This window comes from Leptosomus discolor, chromosome 5 (genome assembly GCF_034619465.1).
Source record: "Leptosomus discolor isolate bLepDis1 chromosome 5, bLepDis1.hap2, whole genome shotgun sequence".
Classification (NCBI taxonomy): Eukaryota; Metazoa; Chordata; class Aves; order Leptosomiformes; family Leptosomidae; genus Leptosomus; species Leptosomus discolor.
The window spans coordinates 79526930-79544886 of NC_141395.1; positions in this window are offsets into that span (position 1 = coordinate 79526930).

Genomic DNA, 17957 nt, shown 5'->3' on the forward strand with positions numbered 1-17957 from the left:
AGTTTTTCAAATTAGTAAAGATTATACTGCCTGTGATCACCTGTCCGTACTGCACACCCTCCTCTCCGTGGCTCCAGACCCACGTATCCACGTAGGTGTTCATTGTGGATTCTGAGTGCAGAGCTGTAGCTCTACTTCAGGAACTAGGCAGGAAAGCAAGAGCCCCAGGTAGCTGAGCCGAGACGGAGCTGCAGCCGAGCACGTGCTCTTATTCCAGACCAGAGTTTGTGCTGTGTGGAAACACATCCAGGAGCTGGAAAAGAGCTTTGTGGAGCAACTCCAGGACCACTGCAGTAGTTCTGACCTCTGTGGATAGAAGCGTGGGGATGAAGGGCAGACTTGTGATCCAGGATCTTCCTCAGCCTCTATCCTCCCTACAGGAACTGGGCCAACCTCTGCAGAACAGGAGAACAAATGCTAAACGTGCCTTGGTAGGGTGCACCAGAGCTGCTGGCCTGCTTACAAGGGAAGTTGAGAAGCTTGGCCAGCTGGAGAGCAAGGAGCATTGAGCTTCACGTGAAGGGAACTTACACTGGGTGATGCTGGAAGATGGGGACTTCCAAGTCTCCTGCAGCGTACAAGAACAAATCTGAACTCTGCTACACGGTGAAGGTGTGAGAATAGCAGAGGGGCAGCACAAACCACAACCTGAACACCTTTGACAGAGTATGAATGACTCCATCATTGACGTGAAGATCAGTCGCAAGAAGTCAGCAGCTTTCCTGTGAGCACTGCCTAGAGGTGGGACATATACTCACCTCAGAGCTCAGGGTAACGCAGAGAGTCGAGCGATGTGAAGAAGTGAAGGTCCCTTGTCCAGGAGAAGCAGCGAGATCTTAGCAAACGATAATGGGGGAGGGAGGGAGGGCAGCGGGGCAGTCAGACCATCTGGTCAGCACCACACCAGTAGCTGCTGCAGTAGCTGGGCCGTGAGAAGGAGCAGAAGGCACCAGATGTGCAGGCAGGGTCCGTGCCCAAAATCCAGTGAGCCACAGCATTGGGCTGTAAGCAAGGAGGTGCTGCTGCCCCGCCAGAGCACTCCTTGGCAGCAGCCACACGCAGGGCCCCGGTCCACCTTGGTTATGGTTCTGGCATCCCCACAATCTCCTTGGAGCAGGTCTGGAATGGTCAGCTTGCTTAGGGGTGGATTTTGCTCAGGATCATCCTTTAACTCAGCATCTCTGTTCCCACCAGGTCTGTCTTGAATGAGATGCTGCTGGGTCCAGCAGAAAAGCTCCTTCTGTTCCACTTCCCTGGGGGGGGGGATGCAGAGAAAGTTGAGATGAAAAAGAAAATACTAAATTTGGGGATGGAAAACCCCTCTCTACTTCACAACCCTTGAGAGCAGGATTTTGTTCCTCTCGCTTGCCCACAGCAGCGTTCCGCTTAACTTTTTTTCACACAAAACGTGGCCCCCTGGTAGTGTTTAATTAGACCAGGGTCTGCCTGGGGTGGTCGCCGCCTCTTCTGTGTAGCAGGCGGCTGGTCTGCCCCTGATCCACAGGTTAGCTGCTTACCTGGTGGAATATAAAAGAAGGCACCGAGGGTAGTATCTCTGCGTGGAGGCCTTGTTACCTACGTGACTCACCCTTGTGGCCATCACAGTGAGACCCAGGCCACGGCGTGGGGCCCTTGGGGCTGCAGAGCCAGCTGAAGCATCACAGCCCCCCGCCAGCAACTGACAGTAAAGCCGGGCAGCAAAATGCCATTTAAAGAAATTACCTTAAGACGCGTTACCCTCATCTAATCCCTGTCCCTTCCTGAAAGGGATTGATGGTGCAGGAGAACAACAGCATCTGTTGCTGGAGGGAGAGCTTCCCGCTGGGCAGATGGGGATGGGGCGGCTGTGTCCTGGGGGGACCCTCCCTCCACCCGTGACTGAGATGCTGTCAGTTGTCAACACGAGACGGAGGAGAAACTGAGTAAGGTGCCTCAGGGATGTCATAACCGCTCCGTTGTCCGAGCGGAGCTCCAGAGGTTGAAGGAGCTGTTGGGGGTTGAAGGAAAAATTCAGCTTTGATGAGTTTTTTCTATAGTTGGGGAGGATCAGTCTTAAAGACTCACTGCACTCGTTCAGCTGCCAGGCCGGATAACCAGGCCCGGACTGTAGCAGGGACCAACGCCTGCATTTGGAGTTGCCAACAGCCCCGGCGCCAGGACTGTCACCCGCGGTGCCCTTCCCTGGGTGCCAGCCGTTCGGGCCCGGGCTCTGCTCCGGTACTTGGCAGCCAGAAGGCTGTCGCAGAGCGCTGGTTTTCGGTGCGCAGGCATCTCCCGTTGGCGAGGTACTGCGGCATGGCGTTGGCACCTTCCTCTTTCTGCGAAGCCTCGCTCAGGCTCTGCTCTGTCGCACGCTTCGTGCGTGCCGGCCCAGAGCAGCCCGGCTGTCTGAGGACAGGGACACCGCTGGCCCATGGCGAAGGGATACCCCCCCCCCCCCCCCCCCTCACCCCTGGGACGTGGCCACGGACCCCCGCCGCGGGTGAGGGCTGAGGGCTCTGACCCTGCCCCGGCCAGACAGGCCTCTCTCCGCGGCGGCAGAGGGCAGGGGGTCCCCACCCCGAGTGCCACCTGTCCCGGGGTGGCGCCGCAGCCGCTGCTCCCCACGGAGGGAAGGGGGGGGGGGGGGGAAAGCGGGGATCGGGGCCGGGCGCGGCGAAGGTGCCGGGGCCGCCTCTCCCTCCCCCCCGCGCCGCTTCCTTTTATAGCGATGCGGCACCGCGCCCGCCGCCCGCCGCCGGCAGCCAACCTGTGGCCGTGACGCCGCCGCCCGGCAACCCGGAAGGCCAGGCTGCGCCCGCGGGCTGCCCCGCCGCCCCGCCGCCCAGGTAGGCTGCCCGCGCCCCCGCCGCGGGCGGAGCGGAGCGGAGCGGAGCGGAGCGGGGAGGGACGCGACGCGACGCGGCTCGGCGGGAGCGGGGCGGCTGCGGGCGGGCGCCCCCCTGCCTCGGCGGCTGAGGGGAGCGGGGCGGGGCGGGGCACCTCAGGGGAGCCGGGGGTGGGCGCCTGAGGGAGACGGTGGGTGCCTGAGGGGAGCGGGGGAGATCGCCTGAGGGGAGCCGGGGGTTGGGCACCTGTGGGGAGCAGGGGATCGCCTGAGGGGAGCCGGGAGGGGGGGGGGGGGGGAGCCGGCGGCATGTGGGGCCGAGGGTAAGGCTGGCCCCCGCCCCTCTGCGCCCCCCCCCCCAGGGCGGGAAGGCGCGGCCCCGCGGGGCCGGCGGAGGGTGCTCGGCGCCGCCTGGGGCAGCCCTGCCTTTCCCGGCAGCAAGGGCAGCCGCGGGGAGCCTCACGCCGAGCCCTGTTTCGGCCTCAAGGCCGGAGCCGCCGCCTCAGTTTCCCTCCGCGCACGGGGGCTGCGAGGCCGCCCGAGTCGGCGTGTGCCGAGGGGCGCTTCGCTCGTGTCTGCGAGGGGCGCGGGGGCGACGAGGTGGGGACGGGACATCCTCTGCCCTGGGACCAGGGGACCGAGGGGACAGACCCAGCGAGCGGTGTAACAGCCCTCACGCCAGCCAACACGATCTGCAGCGGTTGCCGGGCTGAAACGGAGCAGCAGCGGCAGCGATGTTGGCTGGCTGCTTCTTGCACTGAGCTGGGTGCGTGGCCTTTGACTGTCCCCTGATGCTCGGACAGGTGCCAGGCTGGAGAATTTTTAGCCGTCATCGTTCATGCAAGTCTTGCATCTCTAAGTGCAGCCCAGCAGCCAGAAAGGCACTGGACTGGCCAGCGAGGAGGGGAGCACTTCTGCTTTGGGGGAGCCGGTACTTCCTCGGCTCGGCAGGGACGGTGGTGTGGTTGTGATCATGGCTGTGTGTGAAAAATACTTCTCTCTTAAGCAAGTTGTAGCGTTTCAAAAGGATTCGTGGTTGAAATAGAGAGGAAATAGCACAGAGCAACCCCTAAAGCACGAAGATTAACCGGCTGTATGGTTAAGAGTGGCATTACCCTTTTGCCGTTTAAAAATGAACTCTTATCCTTTATAATCATTCTTTAATATACATGACCCAGAAAGCCATGAGAAGTATACTGTATCCAGTGTTTTGTTAGGTGTGTGGTTAAAACAGTAGAGAGGCCCTTTTTTTTTCATTCAAACAAAGCAAACGCCACATCTGCACCCTGAACCGAGAAGTGTTTTGAAGAGATGTGAGATTTCGTTGGATGCGCAACGTTGTCTTTGTTTCAGAAGCCTGGCAGTGAGTTGCCGCCTGTTTAATGTCGAGAATGCCAGTACTGCCGCTGCGGGGAGGGGGGAAGCATTCGGGGTGCCTCCAACCCAGGCACACAGGCACCCTGGGTCATTTCAGCGCTCGACCCTGCACGGAAGAGCTGCTCAGGGTCATCTTGCCTAAGTGCGAGGCGGCGCTGCGCTCGGCAGGGACCGGGAGCCCGCGCCTGCGCGGGCAGCAGGATGCTCTCAGGCTGCTGTTGCAGGCGGCAGTTCCTACCTGCTGTGCTGCTCTCGCTCGCTTCGAGCACGGATCAGACCGAGAGGCCTCGTTTAGTGTGTTTTCCGACAGTTGCCGCCACTTGCTTTCCCAGGGCGCACCGGAGGTCGGTGGTGCGGTTTCCGCCACGGCTCAGCAGGAGAAGCATGCCCGGCACGATGGAGTTTCTGAGCAGGTCTGGGGCAGTGCTCTCTGCGTGGAGACTCGGAAGCGGTCGGGATCCACCAGGAACAGTCGTACCGACGGGACGTTTAGAACCATTTCCAATAAAGTCTAGACCGTCCGTTTCTCTAACTGGAATCAATAGTTCAGAGTGCTCGGCAAGGAGTGCGTGCTATGGATTTTCAATAATCTGCACAGCACAGCTCAGGCTGGAGGGAAAAATCATTAGGTCTCTTTCTGGGCCTCCAAACGTGAGCGTGCCCAGCGAGAGCAGCGGAAGCAGCTGGTGCGCTGAGGGTAGTTACGAGCTTAATGCCACCTCTAGGCTGGGGGAGGGCACAGCCACTCTTAACTGCTGTTTCTTTTTACTCAAAGGTATCAGAGGAGAAATAGTGGCTCACAAGAATAAAGACCGGTGTTTGAGATACTTCCTGTTGGAGAAGAGCAAGGCCAAGAGTATTTCGAAAGTAAAAGCGTGTTTCCTGTGAAAAACTTTTGCTGAAGTGAAGGGCAAGATCGTTTTAGAGCTGGAGCTGGCAGGATTCAGGCCAGCCGTGCTGGCAGCTGGATGGGGCTGGCCAGCCTGGTCTGAGGCAGCGGAGGGCACCGAGCACCGGCCTGTCTAAACCTGCAGACGGGGAACAGGCACAGCACCGTGTGCGCCTCTTGCTTCGCGGCGAACAGGGAGAGAGACTGTGTCCTCTGCCTGCAAATGGCCTCGAGGACTTGGTTAGAGGAGCACAGGTTGGTTCGTCTGCGGGTGTAAACTGGCCTGCTCTGGTTGATGAAATACGTGCTCCAGAGGCTCGGCTGAGAGCTGGTGTGGGTCTCTTGGCCACCCAAGCAAAGTACACGCAGGAGTGTGATCCCACCGCTGGTATCAGGGCTGGTTGTGCAAGCTGAAGGTCGTTCGTGCAGTGCCCTCTCAACCCTGCCTTGGAAAGGCTTGTCTCTGAGGTTAGCTGGGCCTGGTTTAGGTTTCCCTTCAGCGCTTACCGTGTCTGTGGGCTCGCTTCCCTGCTGAATCGCTGCCCTCACGCAGACCTGCACGGTTCCACCAGGAGCTGAACCGGGCTGGCTGGCTGCCTGCCGGGCGCTGTCGTTCCCCCGCAGCAGCAGGGGCTCCGGGGGAGGCGGCGGCCGGCTGGGAGCAGAGCGCTGCGCTGACAGTCTGCTGGAATACAGTTGCTGGAGCAGGGATTTCGGATCTGCAGCCAGGCTGTATCTCGCAGTGGGTAGAAAGCGCTTTGCAGGGGGTCTGCAGTTACTCAGCTGTTGGAGACCTTTGTTCTGCGCTGCTCTGCGTGGAGCTTGATATAGCTTGGATTTTCTTTTGGGGCCTGAGTTCTATTACCGTCCTTGCTGGGTATATTTTAAAACTCTTTCCCCCAGTGTTTTGGGGTTTTTTTTGTTGATTTTCGAATACTGCATGCGTGAATTTATTCTGTTAAGATCTTTCTACGCCAGAGATGTTCAAACTGAATGTATGTGTGACCTTGCGGTATTAGGTGGGATAAGGCTAATAGATAGCTTTTCTTTCCATTCCCCCAGCAGTTTTCTGCATGGTGCAAGCTGCTTTTCTGTCATCAAAAATGCTATTTTTATAAAGTGCTGGGTTTGGTATCTGCTTTGCAGAAATACTGTAAGATCTACTCCAGGGTATCTAGTGGACAAACTCTTTATTTCTCAAAGGCTTGCTGGATAGAAAGGGAAAAATACCAAATCTTCTGACTACAGCAGAAAACAGATTTTATCCAAGGATAGGAATTTTATCCAAGCCTGGCTAAGACAGCCTTTGTCACAGCCAGAATCGGGACATCCCCCGCCCTGCATCTGCCTTGTTCCCAATCTTGAAGTCAAACCTCCTGGCCACAACCCTCTCTATTTAAGAAAAAAATATAGACGCTAGTTGTAATCTGTGCTACAAAAATCTAATCTGTGACCTAATTTGTTGTGATACCATGAAGAACCTGTCAGTAGCAATCACTGTAACCCGTGGCACAGACGCACTGCCTGCTTTCCAAGAGTGCTCGCTCGTCATAGCCTCAGAGGGAGCCGTGTCACACCGAGCGTGTACGTTTGGGCTCATCCACTGCCAAATTTGGGGAATAATGTACAGACCAGCTCTCGGATCACTTTTGTTACTCTTTTAAAATGAAGGTGGCACGGGCAGCCTTACCGCGTGTGGAAGTGAACCTCTTCTGCAGGCGATCCCTGCGGAGCAGGCTGGTTTGAATTGTGTGGGAAGGAAAACGAGATGCCACCCAAACTGGACAATTTTCTGTGCGTGTCGTAATAGCTGTTTGCCTGTTAATCGCACGTTCACCTTGTCTGTGGCACTGTCTTGGACACAACCAACTCACTGGGTGAATAGGTGAGAGGAGTGACTTGTCTAAATAACTTGGCACCAGCATGAGCTGGGGTTTCGTGGGCTAATTCTCAGAGGGCAAATTTGGCTGGCTTCTGGTACAGCCCCTTTGAGTCAAGTTTGTGTCCTTCAAGGAGAAAACCCAAGATCTTCCTGAAACCATAGCATTGCCAGTCCTGCTCTGCAAGGCTAGGGAAGGAAGGAAGGATTTGCAGGTCGGGAATGCATAAGTAATAGGCTGAAAAACCGGGACTCGTATTCCTAGGTCCGTGCACTGCTACCTCTGTCAGGGAGAAATCTTAACTGAGGAACTACTGCTCTATCAGAAACGGACAGCAGAGCTGGGCTTCCGGTTTGATTGTTCTAGAAATAACAGTTTCTTTTTTTAAAAAAATATTATCTTTCAAGTGCTTTACTTGAAAGTACTCAATTAAAATGCGCAGGGGCATGCAGTCTGTTACTAACTGCTAGGACCTGTGTCCGTGCTTAGTGAGACACCATCAGTCCATTTGGACTTCGAGAACCTCCGGGTTACTAGCGCGGGTTTTGGGATGGGGTAAGGTCCATGTCCAAAAGGAGGCGGTAATCTATGGTCTGGTGCCTTCCCTGCTCACCCTCACAGGAGCTACCCCTGCTACTGTTAATGCTTTAGCTCTGGCTTTTTATTTTAAGCCTCCTCTTTATTGTCAGCACTTGTACAGGTCTGGCTCCCCAGCACACCGGAGGTGTACGTTAGCATAGAATACCTGCGTTGGCACGGTATTTTGTAAACTCGGTGTCCTTTTATCCACCCTGCGCGCTCAGTGCTCAAGTTTCAATGTGTTATTTGTTGATTTTTGTTCACTCCAGGCTTTTCCCTCCACCCACTCGCTTCCTCTCACAAACGTTTCCTCACTTGACCGCTTTTTCACACACGTTTCTAGTGCAGGGTTGCCGCCCGTTGCGGGCAGGCTCAGCACTTCAACTGCCTTCGCCTCTGCGGGAGAGGGGCAGCAGATCGGTGGGCGAGGGGCGGGAGCAGAGACCGGGAGAAGGGACTTGCGCCTGTGGGGGGAAAGGGTGCAGCGGCAGGGAGAGGGGCTCTGGGTGCAGGTGTGTTTTGGGGCAAGAGGAGCAAAGGCTTGTAAACAGGGCGGAGGGACTGGAGACAGAAGAGGGTGGGTGGTTAGACGCGTGCTCAGGGATGGGGCGCAGTGAGACGTCTGCATGTACGCAGCTGGGAGGTGGCGGGGCACGTAGGGCTGGCACATGGGCGAGGTTTGCTCCGGACCAGAATGCAGCCAGGCCAGAGGCGGTGCTCCCTTCCTCAGCCCAGCACAGGCAGGCTGGTCTGCCCCCAAGACCTGTCCTTGGAGCTTAATAGCGTGTTTTAATCTGCCATTTTTTTCCTATCATCTGCTTTGTATTTCTAACAAAGGTTTCTCACCTCCCCCTGGACAACACCAGTTTCTCAGCCACACGGGGTTGCATCGGGCAGCTTACAACCTGTTAAAAAGAGGAAAAAAAAAAAAAAAACCACCATGAAAATAGCATGTCTGTAGTTTTAAATTAGGCAAGGGCTAAAATTAGTAAGAACAGGCCTGTCTGTGGCTCTGCAAACCAGCAAAGAATTAATATTCATCGGATGCTGAGCGAGGCAGGCAGAGGTTTGCAGCTTGCACTTCCTTCTTGTCCCACTCCTGTCCTTGCAGCGTCTCTCCCCTGTAGGGCTCAGTCACTAGTCAGCAGAGAGCTGCACAGATGCCACTAACCTTGTGCCAGTGCTACTTTCAGCACGGTGAAATGTTAGCAATAGCCAGAGCGGTTTTGCCACACTCCTTTTAATTTCTTTGCTCGGCTGCTATGAGTGCAGCTTTGGGTGCATCACGCTAAGGTCACTCATTGTCAGTGCCCTGGATGTGGCCCGAGTCCCTCGCTGGGGCCTGGGTCCACCCACTGTTTCCTTGGTGAGGTAGGTGCCCCCAAGACACTTGTTCTTGTTTCCTTTCCCCAGCTGTGGTTTACTTTCCTCTGCCGTGATTGTGTTGCTGTTCATGGGGCTGCAGTGTAAAACAGTCGCTGAAATAACTCCCATCATATGAGTGACTCTGTGTTGGTTTGGTTCTTTGCGGGTCCGTCTTTCATTTTACATCTGGGCGTCATTTTCAATTGCAGCATGACCCGTGCAAACAGGTTTATTCGTGCAAGTTAAAGTGGGCGATAAACTTCTGGGAAAGGATGGAAACTTGCTGGGGGAGGGGAAAATGATGTGAAAAAAGGATCTTGAGTTGCTGGGGAAGGGACTTGTGGGAGGCGTGGTTGAGTTGTTTGGCCCTGCTGGTGGAGGTGACATATGGCTGCTGTTTTTTTCTTTTTTTGGGGGGGGGGGGGGGGAGTGATGTGTTTGAGGGAAGGGAGAACAGCAAACGTCTTCGCCTCTCCCTCCCTTCCCCTGGGAACCGCTGTGCTAGGTCCTGTGCCCACTGCTGGAGATAAACTCCTGGGAGTGGATGTTCTTCCCCCGCCTAGCATATCCAGAGGAATTGGAGGTCACTTGGAAATCCAAATTAAACAATGCCTTAGTGCAGCTTCGCAAAGTTTACTCAAAGGGCTGGCGTTACTCCAGCGCGGTTAAACTGATGACCTCCCTCCCGTAACCGCGCAAGAGAGAGGGCTCTGGTTGGGCTGTCAGCAGCCAGCGGTGACCGCAGAGCTTCGCGTTGGGTGGCAGGGCTGGGTTCCTGCCCTTCTCACCTGGCTCCCATCAGAGCACCCAGGGTGCAAAAGCAGCGAGGGCTGCGCTGCCTCAGGCACCTTGCTCCCCAGCTGCCGCTGGCGGGGATCCTGCTGGAGTCTTGTGAAGTGCCTGGGCTGCTGCAGGCAAGGGGCAGCGCTGAGGGACCATCCCGAAGTGGGAACAGCCGTGTGGTTGTCCTCTGGAGGACCACAGCAGCCTGCAGAGGACCTGGAGTTGGCTTATTTCGCTGGGCCACACCTCCCCTGTGCTGCCCTGCGGAGGGACAACTGGAGCCTGTCTCTGTAGGCATCCTCCAGCGGCATGCTCCTGGCGGTGGGCAGCTGCTGCCGTCGGGGCAGAGTTCTGTGATGGAGGATTTATGTTCCCCCCAACTCAGCGTGTTGCCAGAGACGCAGGGACAGGCAGCAGCGTGATGGGGAGTATCTCTGCAATCTGCAAACTCCAGGGACAACTTGGGTTTTCATGGTGGGTCTGGACTAGTCAGTACAGCTTCAGGGGGGAAAACAGGAGCCCCATTCCCAAGGCTGTTCTGCCAGTCCCAGAATGGAGGAGGGCAGATGCTCCTGCCTGTGAATCCTAACTCCCGCTGAAGGACTAGCCCCATGACCAAATATGATCTTCTGTGCATTAGGAGGTCTGTCTGGCATCCTGCTTACGTTGAGGCCCTAAGAACTATTTGCTGTATGCGGCAGTGTTCTCGCGTTAGTGCGCTCTGGGTATTGCAGATCCCCACTGGCAGTGGCCAACAGCAGTCTGTCAGACGAGAGCATTGGTAGGATTCCCTGTGAATGAAGAAGCTGCTCACGTCTCTTTTTAAGGGTTGGGGCCAAGTTTCTTCCCCAGGGTTACTGCTTTGAAAGGAGATGGTTTGCTTTAGGAATGGCTCCAAGTTGCAAAACTTGTACCGGGACTTCTTGTGCCCAGGATCCACAGCTGGTCAGGCATCCTGGGTATTGGCGTTACTGTCGTTGCATTTATGAGCAAAAATCGCTTTAGCTCCACTTGCACCTGATCTAGGTCAGCCGCTACCCAGTTGTATGCCTGGACGTAGTATGAATCACAACACCTCTAAAATACAGTTATGAGTGTAGGACTTGTAGCTGCTGTTCATACCCCCAAAAAAATGGTCTTTTAACCTTGTTGAGGCTCTGTTTGGTCTGTTGTCTTTTTCTTAAAAATAAACTACTGGATGCAAGCAGCAGTTGGCTGATAATATTCAGAGCTCTTGTTCTGTGGGGGAACGCCACCCGGGTGGAGACTGCGAACCCTCGCATGCTTTTGTACAGGGCTCCCAAGAGGTCACTGTGGTGGGCACGGGACCAGTAAATTCTTCTCACCCCCAGACTCCTGCAGAACATCAGTCAGCTTGAGGAAGCAAGAGAGGGGAGTGGGGGCCCAGAAGGAATATACTCTGCTCGAGTGAGCGTGTAGAAAAGGACTGATCCTGATAAGCTTGTGTGCAGCTGATCCCACTGGCAGGCTGGAGCACTTATCCGGAGCCCTTGGAGAGGACCATCCAGTACCAGGACACACGAGAAAGATCCTGGCTTATCAGCGCATTGCCCTGCGCCGCTTGGGTTTGGAGCTGTGCCTGGGTAGTTGCTCTCATAGAGCCGAATACTGTCGTTTGCATATTGCACGGCGTTTGGGCTTGTCCTCTTAGCTCTGTTGGACCCTGTTGTACACGTGTCTGCGAGGGAAGTCACGTTCTCAGTCAGCACCCAAATTGGTGTAACTTCCCTGGGCAGTGGCTCCCAGAAATGCAACCCCCTCTCCACCAGCCCTGCTCGGGAAGGGGAAGGGCAGAGGCTGCTCTGCGGGCAGACCTTGGCAAGGAACTTCCCCTGCGTTTTTTCTCCTCCTCTGGTTCCTCGTCCATGAGATGCCTGAGTCCTCACGCCCCCCCCTGTCATGGGACGCTCACCAGCTGGGCCTTCTGCAACAGGGGACGCTCATGTCCACTCCAGAGGAGCCGTGGAAATTTATTTTCCTGGGAAATAGTAGCACGCACCCCATCCAAATTACTACCCGTGTGTCCAGCACGTCCCAGCCTCTCGTCAGCCCTGCCCCTGGGGACACTTTGGAGGGCAGCCAGAAGGTGTCCTTGCTTCTGGGGGAAACCAGAGCCAGCCCCCCTGGCCCTGCCTGCCGGGGGGGGGGGGGGGGGGCAGCTTGGGGAGCAGATGCCCCTTTCGGTCCCCTCTGTTGTGAGCTGTACCACTTGCTGACGTACAGGGGGAGATCGTTTCTGTCCCCTGTGCCCTGCCTGCAGCCATACCAGTGCATCCTAAGCGCAGGTGGTGGTAGTCGACACCCAGGTGAGACCCAGCAACTTGCCAAGCTGGTCCTTCTTCCAGAGCTGCTCCGGGCCTGCCCTACCCTCTTCTGCAGGATGGAGCCCAAACCGACACTCATTAAAGTTTGACCTACCAGGAATTCATTATCTCTAAGGCAGCTGGGGATGCGTCCTGAACGTTTGTTTCGACTGTCTTTCTCATAGTGTGCTGAATGATTTCTGAGCTGGAAGAATGGCCAGAGCCTCTGGGAACTAGGCAAGCTACCCCCTCTTGGTGTGTTTTGTTTTATTTCCTGCGCTGTTTTGTTGGGCTCCAGTCCTACCGTGAATTTCACTGACATCAGTAAAACACTGACAGCTCCCCCAGGTCAGTAGCTCAGCAGGATCAGAGCTCTTTAGAGGTGAAAGCATATCCGATAGTGCAAAAGACATATTTTCAGAGGTCACTGAAACTCAGTCCCTTATCCCAAAGCCTCCTTTTGCCCTAGACACTATTATTGCAAGTGCAATGGGTGAATTTATGTTCCAGCCCCATGAGAGGATGTACCAGTTAATACAGAGAACTTTAGAAATTGCCCTTCCTTTCTCTGATGCCACTTTAATCCATTGAGTGTACAGAGATTAAAAGAGATTTGATGAACGTACTAAACATTCATTGCTCATTTCTCTTCCAGTATCCAGCTGACCTAAAACCCTGAATGAAATGAATTTGCATTTGTTTCTAAAAGTGTCTCATTTTTGAATCAAAATGTCAACACATTTGAAAATGGTCCCACATGAGATGTTTGTATCTCTTGGAGTTTAAATTGCTGGATCGATTTCCCATTAATACTAAGGGTATTTAAAGGACAAATTCTCTGCCTACTGCAGTGAAAATTTACCCCGAGGTATGACATTTCACCTGCCACTGAGTGTTAAGATTGTTGAATATAATGGACTGGAATAGCTAGATTTGCACATGCTGGTAGCAGAAGTGGATGAGCAGTGGATCCCATTACAGAAAACCTTTCCTTTTTTTTTTCTTTTTTCCTCCTTCTTTTTCAGTCATCAAAACTTGCATCCTCTTTGCAGTTTATATGACTGCACTATTCAGAAGCCCCTCTCTGAATTTGGGTACAGTTTAATCCTGTACCATATGAATAGACAAACAGAGCCCTGAAGAGCTTCCATTCAAAAGGGCGCGTAGAAATGGGAGCACCAGAGTACATCCAGGGTCTCGTAGCTGAAGCAGCAGCCACAAAGCCTGGCTCCAGCTTCACCGGTTCCTGCGTTGGACCACAAAGCTACAAGCCCCATCCCATGCTCTTCTGGTTGCAGCTCTGCCGACTGACTGGGCTTTGCCACAGCTTGTCTCTGCTCCTCAGCGTGGCTCTATCCCGAGTTAGAAGAAAGGAGGAGGACAGTTGGCAAGCATCAACCCCCTCCTCCTCAATTGAAATACGGAGGCAACTGGAACGAGCTATCAGCAAGCTAAAGCAGACAGTATAGCTGCAAATAATTTGAACCTAGGGGCACGGTGAACCTGAGCCTGTGCTAAGGCATGTTTACCCGAAGAAGTGCCAACATAACCTAGGAGAACATACCATAAAATTGCACCATACTGTCCCTCCCTTGCGCTATCATGGAAACCAGATGCCAGGATGGAAAAGCACCAGGAGCTGAATAAAAAAGCTTCAAGTGTCAGAGAGCCCTGCTCAGCCCTACCTTCTGCTGCAGGCCATCTATGCTTCCCGGCATTCCCTGGTCTCTTGCCAATTCCCATCAACAGCTGTGGTTTGTGGTTGTAATGCTTAGCATTTGTCTCCTCTTTCTCCTAGCAGACCTGCGTCAAAGCTAGATGTGCAGCATGGAGCAGTTTGGGAGCTTCAGGACTCCCAGAACTGGCCTCTGTCCCGTCTCACTCCTTAAATATTCCCCCCCGCTGTCCCCGGCTCACTCACTGGGGATGGTGGAGGGAGTTTCCCGCTGGTAACAACTCCATGAGGGCTTCTGCAGGGACCATAGGTATAGACGGGGTCTGCTGGCCCCTCCCTTTCTATAGTTTTTTCCCTGGGTTTCTACATTTTCACTAAGAGTTGTAAATTGTGAAGGCGTAGCCCATCCATTAATTCCTGAGGAATGCCTCTTTCTATCCCCTCTCTCCATAGTTTGTTCCTCGTGAAGCCCCTCAGGTTTGGTTCCTCCCTAAGCTGGCTTGGGCCTCTCCCAGTTTCTGCTCCACGAACTGAAGTTTGGGGTTTTCCTTTGCCTGCTGCTTTTCCAACTTATCCCATACTTCAGCCATTGTTGATGAACTCCTGCGCTACCTCCCGCAGCGTGAGGCCCGGTCCCCTGTTGGGTCCCCTGGTTAACAACTTGGGCAGTCCCCTAATTAGGGGAGTCACCCTGTCCGGCTTAACAAACGACAGCATCGGGGAGGGCTGTTGTGGGACGAGCCGCCTGTCGTGCCTTAGCTGGAGGCAAGCTGCCGTTTGTAGGCTCTCAGTCAGATGATTCATCCCGGGGGGTAGGGATGACAGTGGGGTCGTCTCTGTCTAGGGGATCCAGCCCTCCTGTCCAATAGGTGACTCCCCAGGTTGAAGACCACAGCTCCTGCTCGTCATCCGCTGTCAGGAACACCCTGGGGCTCCAGTACCCTGAGCTTCTTCCTCCGTTAACTTAATCCGATGTGTGCGTCCCCCCATCAGGGAGACTCTCCGCACATACTCAGTTTCGCTTTCCCATGCTTGCCGGCTGCACTTCTCTGGCAATTTGGCTAATTCAGTAGCCAAATAAGGTATTTGCTTTGTAGAAACCACAGGTACAGCCTCGGGACCATCATAGGTCACCTCAGTTTTAATGAGGGGTCTAAGCTGAGGAGTCACATCACTATCCCTTTTGCGACATCCATCTCCTCCCAAGGGTACGCAGAAGCAACCTTGGCATCCGAATCCCCCTCCTTTGATAAACTCAAAAAACCCAGTTCACTATGAACGTCTCTTTCCAGTTACAACCTTAATTCCCCTTCCCAGTTGAAAGCATCCCAGAGACTATCCTGTAATCGCTTATTTGTCCTCTATTCACCAGCTAATAATTTCTCAACCCGATCACATTTTTCCCTTTCTGCGGCTAATTCATCCTGGAGACTCTTAACCAATTCCTGAAGGGACCCAGTTGCCTGGCGCTCTGTCTGCTGTGCCACGTGTTTATCCCGTTGTGCAGCCATTAAAGCTGCCCCCAAAACCCCCGCAGACAATGGCTTTTCCTTTTCCCAGTCCGGATTTATTTTCCTTTGCCAAATCTCAAATTCATTCGGCTACCACCTTTGGGGTTTGCCAGTGTCCTCTTGCCCACTCATCCTCTCGGGGTAGGGCAGGCCTTATATTCTTTTCAGCCATTTTATCAGTGGGGAGCAGTTGAGATCCGGCTTGTCCCGGGCTGCCATGATCCCCTGCTGGAGACTTTTGGTTCCGACCAAAACCAGTTCCCCTTTTTGGTCTTTCTGGCCGATGTCCCCCTCTCGGGAACTTTTATGCCGCTTGTCGCAGAGATCCTGCTGACGACGCCAATTTGAAATGTCCCGTCCCACTACAAGGGGAGGTTGTTTTGAATCTCCGAGCGGCCACAAGGAGTAACGACAATTACTCCCGAGTTCAGAATTCCGCTTAGCTTTACTCAGTAACTTCAACATTGGCCACAACCGATAATCGGAATGAGCATGACAGCCCAGCTGAGAGCTGGCAAAGGGAAGTACGATCCCAACGCTTACTGAAGCCAAACACAACCGCAACCCTTCCTGAAGGCAAACGCGACCGCCACGCCCCTTAAAGGCAAGCGTGGCCACAACGCTTGGCCCTCGTAGTAGTTGACAACAAGAGGAAGGAAAGAAGAGAGAAAGGAAAGAGAGTGTAAGACATCACTGTCGTTGGATCCCACGTGGGTAAGACGGGGCTGCCAGTAGGTCCTCGGGCGGTGGGCGCAAGTGGTTTCCTTGCCTCGTGGCCTTTTTTAAGTCTCTATCCCGACCCATTAGCGGTGGATTGACAGGTCACTGTGAGCATGCGCACTCTGAGACAGGAATCTTCTAGGAATCAGTTGGGGGGAGACAGGAATCTTCTAGGAATCAGCTGGGGGGAGACAGGAATCTTCTAGGAATTAGTTGGGGGGAGACAGGAATCTTCTAGGAATCAGCTGGGGGGAGACAGGAATCTTCTAGGAATCAGTTGGGGGGAGACAGGAATCTTCTAGGAATCAGTTGGGGGGAGACAGGAATCTTCTAGGAATCGGTTGGGGACTACCCTGTGACAACTCGTGCTTCGTGGCAAGGCCTCGAGAAATGGGTCGGGGGGCTGGTGGCATCGGGGCATGTGCCTTTTGTGGGCAAGAGTCCTGACCTCAGTGACCGATGACTGACCTGGCCCGGCGCGCAGGCGCAGACAGAACATCGCTGAAAGGGGACAGTGGCTCACGGACGCCCCCACCCTCTGCAGGACACGGTCCTTCGCTCCCCTCCTCTCTGCCTTGTGCAGGCAAGGTGAGCGTTTAGGACATTTCACAGTGTCTCTGCAGTCAGATGGCACAGCATCCAAGCACAAAATCAAATCCTTCTTTACTCCTTTATCTTCCCCAAGGTCTGAGGCACGGCACGTGTGGGTTTATGGCTTCTGGACCCTTCTGATGGAGTTGGTGAGGAAAGGTTAAAACAAAGTGCTTTGTAACACAGTATTTTGTTTCTTCTAAAGAACAAGAAAGTGCCAGTAATAAATCTAAAGCTGGATTGCCAGCCCAGAAGCAGCCTACTTACTGCATTTAGCAGATAAAATGTTCTTCACTCTACCATGCTTATTCCAGGTTTCTCTGTCTGTGCATTACTGTTGAGACTGCAGATTGAGTAGGAGTGGCTCCAAGATGTAAGTAAGTGTCTGTTAAGAATCCCACTCCTTGTTTCAGGAGGCCCCAGAAGTTCATTAGATGTTTAATAGCTTCCAGTCACTGCTGTGCTGGGTGGACCTGAACTGGTGACCGAGAGGCGAAAGGTTCTCTAGCACATTTACAAACCCTGAGGCATCCGTTCCCCAGACACAGATTTGTCTAATTTCCCTAAACCACTGATGACCTGCCCTGAAACGATACTCTCATTCCCTTAGGAAATCCCTTGGGTTGATATCAAGTAGATAGTTATTTTTGGGTTCTTTCCCAGAGAGAGTGCACTGTATTGCTCTGAACCCTACACACCAAATAAATACATCATCAGACTGTAGTAAAGGTCCAAAAAGCTTTATTGAAGGGGAAACAGATTATTAATAATTAAGGGTAGTTCACTGTATTGGTTTTGAGCCAAGTAAAGCTAACAGAGCTTTTCTATAGCAGAGATAAAAATAGAGAATATCAAGACTGAATTGATTGCAACATGAAAGTCAATTAATGAATTGCAACGGTTAACTCTGCATCAAAGTGAAACATGCAGCTCCCTAGCAATGTATTAAGCCTTTTAAAAGATTACAAAAAGCAAAGAGACAAAAAAAAAAAAACAACCTGGGAGAGAAACTCATATGACCACATTTTTAATTCATTTATCCTAAAGCTCTGGGTGCGCGTATGTACGTGTGTGCTTTTTCCTTGGCACCTTTCAGGATTAAAGAAAGCCTTTACGTGAAGTTGATCCGTGATTTAATTCTAACGAAATTTTCTCAGGGCTGCCTGTGATTTCTCGTGGCAGGGAGGACAGTAGCGCAGAGACAACAGGCTTTGACAGATGCATTTCTAAGAAAAGCTCCAAACGAGGAGCATTCCAAACTGCAACATGGTTGAACTGCCCCGTTGTTTATTATCTACCCAATTACAGCTTCCTAATTTACAAGTATATTTTCTATTCCTCTGCCGTAACAGAAGAACGTAACATTGACAAGAGAAAACAGGATTATTGGGTGGAACAGCTGTACTTCCAGAGGGTGAAGAAGGCTTTAAAGTGTT